This window comes from Penaeus monodon, chromosome 9 (genome assembly GCF_015228065.2).
Source record: "Penaeus monodon isolate SGIC_2016 chromosome 9, NSTDA_Pmon_1, whole genome shotgun sequence".
Classification (NCBI taxonomy): Eukaryota; Metazoa; Arthropoda; class Malacostraca; order Decapoda; family Penaeidae; genus Penaeus; species Penaeus monodon.
This window is the reverse complement of record NC_051394.1, coordinates 51,428,348-51,433,347: the sequence shown is the minus strand read 5'-3', so window position 1 is coordinate 51,433,347 and position 5,000 is coordinate 51,428,348. Positions and strand designations below refer to the sequence as shown.

At 39.1% G+C, this 5,000-nt stretch overlaps 1 long non-coding RNA gene across 1 annotated transcript in view; it reads left to right on the top strand.

Moving 5' to 3' along the window:
- Window positions 1-2,845: 2,845 nt before the first annotated feature.
- LOC119577265 overlaps window positions 2,846-5,000 on the top strand; it is a 3,145-nt gene continuing 990 nt past the window's right edge. Inside the window, exons 1-2 of the long non-coding RNA XR_005229115.1 lie at window positions 2,846-3,497; window positions 4,751-4,867. This is a non-coding gene — a long non-coding RNA (uncharacterized LOC119577265). The remainder of the gene's footprint in view (window positions 3,498-4,750; window positions 4,868-5,000) is intronic.

Genomic DNA, 5,000 nt, shown 5'->3' with positions numbered 1-5,000 from the left:
TGCATGCACATAAAGGTTTAGTATTGACCATTCACTTTCCTTTTGCCTGGAGGGAAGGGCGGGAGGCGGAGGGAGGGGAGGGAAGGGCGCGAGGCGGAGGGAGGGGAGGGAAGGGCGGGAGGCGGAGGGAGGGGAGGGAGCAAAGGGGGGCGGGGGAGGGAGAAGGAGGCAGAAGGAGGTGGAGGAGAGAGAGCAGTGTGGAGAGGGAGGAAGGCGGAGGGAGGGAGGGAGGGCGGGGGAGGTGGAGGAGAATGAGAAGGAGGGAAGAGGGAGGGAGGAAAAATTGGAGGAGAGACTAGAGGGAAAGGCGGAGGGGAGAGAATGGTAAAGAATATAATAAAGAATATAAAAAGGGAAAAACGTGATGCCTGGACATAAACTGCTTTATATTCTTATATGTATTGCCGTTGTTACTTTTAATCCGTGATTGTTATGAGTACTGTTTAGGGAATGATAATCATTTTGGCAGAATTCTTTATTCTTAATGATTAATATTTTAAGAATACTGATAATGGCAATGATGATATTAATGAAGATGATAATCCTCCTTATTATCACTATTATCAATAGTTATTATCATTATTATTTTTATTATTATTATTATTATTATCATTATTATTATTATTATCATTATCATTATCATTATCAATCAATATCGTTATCATCATTATTGTTTTTATTATTAATATTATTATCATTATCATCATTATTACCAATATTATTATCATCGTTACCATTCCCTCATTATCATGATTACTATTATCATTACTAGCATTATCATTATTATCACTACCATAATGATATCAACAATAATAATAATAAATTACAACAACAGTGATAATAATAACGAAGAAAATTACTGCCAAATATCACCCATTTTCCGACGTCTTTCCACAGCCAAAAATTTCCCCCAACTCCATGCCTCCCCCCCACGCCCCCCCCCCTCCATGCTTGCTGCGCCCTCCCTTCGCCAAACGACCTCCGTCGACATTTTTCCCTCGAGCCAAAAAGTATGCAAAGTAACTAAAATGTGATCGCGTATGCAACGGGCGGCGGCCAGGGAGATACTCGTCTCGCAATATCCGCTTCGTACACCTTCGTTTAATCTCACTGAAGCACCCTTCGTTTCCGGAAGCCCGTTGTGTGGAAACCCCGGCCTCGTGCTTCGTGGGACGATCGCGGTCTTTGAGGCTTCCGCGCTCTGAGCCGGTGGTGAGGGAGGGGGAGGGGAGAGGTGTCTCGTGGCTCTGTATATCTCTATCATCTATACATCATCTATCTATCGTTCTGTCTGTGTGTTTGTCTTTATATCTTTCTGTCTATCTGTTCAACTATCTATCTGGATATCTCTCTATATCTTCCATTCTCTTTATAAGTCAAGTCTACTTTCCTTTCTATCTGTCTACCTGTTTATCTATCTGTTTGTCTCTTTATCTATCTTATATTTCTACTTTTCTATCTATCTCTTTCTATTTGTCTATAAACATTCTCTCTCTCTCTCTCTCTCTCTCTCTCTCTCTCTCTCTCTCTCTCTCTCTCTCTCTCTCTCTCTCTCTCTCTCTCTCTCTCTCTCTCTCTCTCTCTCTCTCTCTTCTCTCTCTCTCTCTCTCTTTCTAACAGAAAATTATAAACCAACAATTGGCAATGCGAGAGCGAGCCATAAACATCCAGTTTACGTAATTTAGAGGATTTGAAACCAACGTCAAACTTTGAATTAAAAACTATCCAACATTTTTTGAAAACTGATTTGCACTGTATATTTCCCCCGTGAAATAACGAAAAACGTTCATTGTGAATAAACTTGACAATAGGACTTCTAATGGTCTACGATTTACCGTATTAATTAACGATTATAATATATTATATATATAGTATTATTATAGTATCAGTATTATATTATAATAGATATAGATGTAGATAATAGATAGATAGATAGATAGATAGATATAGATAGATAGATGATATATATATAATATATATATTTATATATAATATATTATATATATATATATATATAATATATATATATATATATATATATATATATATATATATATATATATATATATATAATGTATATTATATATATATATATATATATATATATATATATATATATATATATATATGTTTGTGTTTTGTATGTGTGTATGTGTGTGTGTGTGTGTATGTGTGTGTGTGTGTGTGTGTGTGTGTGTGTGTGTGTGTGTGTGTGTGTGTGTGTGTGTGTGTGTGTGTGTGTGTGTGTGTTGAAGCACACAGCCACAGCTTTAAGCATTGACGACCTGCTTGTGTTTGTTTAGGTGTGTGTGTGTGTGTGAAAAGCGCCCGTGGGAGGTGACGAGGTGCTTTGAATTAAACAGCTGTGGATGACTGAACTGGTGGCGCTTGAGAGAGGTCGCAGACAGCAGCAGCATATTTCTTTCTAATTACAAATTCACTACCCCAAAGGCGGTGCATGTATGCCCAGAGACACAGTGGAATCCTGCAACCGCACGACAGTGGCTGGACATTGCAGAACGTGAAGTCATTATCAGTGGACGAGTACAATAGAATGTTGCTCGGAAGCTATTTTGAAAAATTGAAAAGAGCGAGTAAGATATATGAAGTGAACATAGTGACATGACTGAAGTGTATGAACAGAAGGAATTGTGGATGTGATATCGATTTTTTTCTTATTTTCTATGCATTTATTTATCAAAATTGCGCCTCGAAAACAAAAGGCTAAAGGCTATACTTTTTCACTGAACCCCAATCTTCACAACCATACGTATCTATATATATTCCTGTGTAAACAGAGAACGGTTAAAATGCGTGTGCCTATGTGTGCATGTGTGCATATATGTGCATATACATGTGTATACATATGTGTGCATATATGTGTATACATATGTGGGTGTCTGTATACATGTATGTTTGTTATTCATAAAATAAATCAAAATCAAGATATTAACAGAACATTCCGGAAGCGCTGCGTGGCGAACAGGCAACGGCTGGAGGCAGTTCGCTTCCCGGCCGTTTGTGAACCACCAATATGGACGCCAACTTAGGGTCTCATAGTACATCTGTCTGAACTGCAAATGAACTGAACTGCCCGTTTTTGTTAGACATTACTGTTTGTGTGGTATAGAAGCCGTGTACATCGATTTCGAGCCTTTATTACTTTATTACCACTCACTAAGGAAAGCAATTCATCTCTCTCGCGACAATTCTCACTGGCAGTTCGTTTACGAATCAGCTGATCGGTGCCCTGCGCGGCGAAACCTTTCACCCCGAGCGGTTTGGGCGAAGCGCACCTTGTAGAAAAGCTCAAGTGAACGAAGGGAATGATTCATCTGGGTAAACAGATGCCTGAGGTCCAAGTCTCGGAGGTTTCGAACACAGACGCGAAGGCTCGAACCTCACGACGGAGTATCAGTTCATCTGCTTCATGATGCGTAGAGAGGAATACAAGACGAAGCCTTTCATTTTTACCGTCTTCCGAGAGACCATGGAAGGTAAGGACTAAGTTGCAGTATCCGAAACGAATTATAGGTTAAATATATGTGGTAAAAATGAATTCTGTTATGATAAGTGTGACTAAGACGTGTTATTATGCTGGACACAACACACGTTTATATTATCATGTAGCAGGAATACTATTATAGAACTGCACTGTCTGTGTAATTGTTTGAAAAGAATGCGCCTTGTTTTTATGTCTCAGACTACTTTGCATTTTCGTAGGAGGCGTTTGGAGAGAGATAGTCTGATTCGTGTTTACTTGTCTGAGTTGAATTTATCATTGGTTCATGTTACCGAGAGCGATATGAGAGAAACGGAGACTGCCATCTTATAGAGCATAAGAAACAACACAGGTACAGCTGCTGTGGCCTCATATTTACCACGAAATGACAAATACCTAAGACCCAGTCCAAGATCTATATTGCATGAATATTCTAGGTGGTGTTATGTTGGCCATTGCCAGAGCGCAGAACAATCTTTTTGCCAGAGGCCACAGAACGCTTGATTATTTGGCAATTAACATTTTTCTTTGGAATTATTAATTATGTACACCGTTGTGTTAATTGTATTGCATATTAGGGATATTCTCCATAAGAGTGATGAACCTAGTGTAAAAAGTGAGCGCCAATTTAATTTGATTTGAAACCGTCTCATTCAGTTTTCAATATATTTTAATTGTTGTAAAACTGTTGTTAGGAGAAAGCAAGAGACAAACATTATGCGAGGTCTAGAGCCGACACCTGCATTCAAAGGCTTGTTAGCAATAAGGTACGATGACGAAACTTGCCATGAGGATGTTGCAGTACATCGCTTTATTAGCAATCGACTTGTTTATCCTAAAAAAGAATTCTTCCATAGGTGCGTGTATTGGAAGGGATGTCCCAGGAGGTAAAACTCCCCTAGGGCAAACCATGTGTGCGAATTGGAAGGACAATGTATTGTCTACCCATAGAGTACTTTCGTTAATTTTACAATAGAATCAAGCAGACATTTCCGCGGTCGGCTATTGGTTTAATGGTCGATTGTCCATCGCGTCATTTCTCGCTCTCTCTCTCTCTCTCTCCTCTCTCTCTCTCTCTCTCTCTCTCTCTCTCTCTCTCTCTCTCTCTCTCTCTCTCTCTCTCTCTCTCTCTCTCTCTCTCTCTCGTTCCAGGAACTATGTCCTTTAACAAGACTAGACCAAAAAACAGGTACCTCGTTCATTGATATATACTATTTTTTTAAATATACAAAGAAGTCTATTTTACAGATGCCAAGCATGATGGAAGTTTGTCACGAATACTGCCAGCACCTAAACAATGCCTATGTTTAAGACATTTTTAGGCCGGGGTGTATAGGATTCATTCAGCGCTCCCAAACATACGCAGTAAGTTTTCTCTTGAAGCCCAAAACGAGGTAAATACAAACTGTTTAATTTTTAAAGATTGTCAAAGTTGTAGTAAGTAGTCAGTAAATATATTAACTATTTTCGAAGATCTCAGTTGTGGCAGAACATGTAT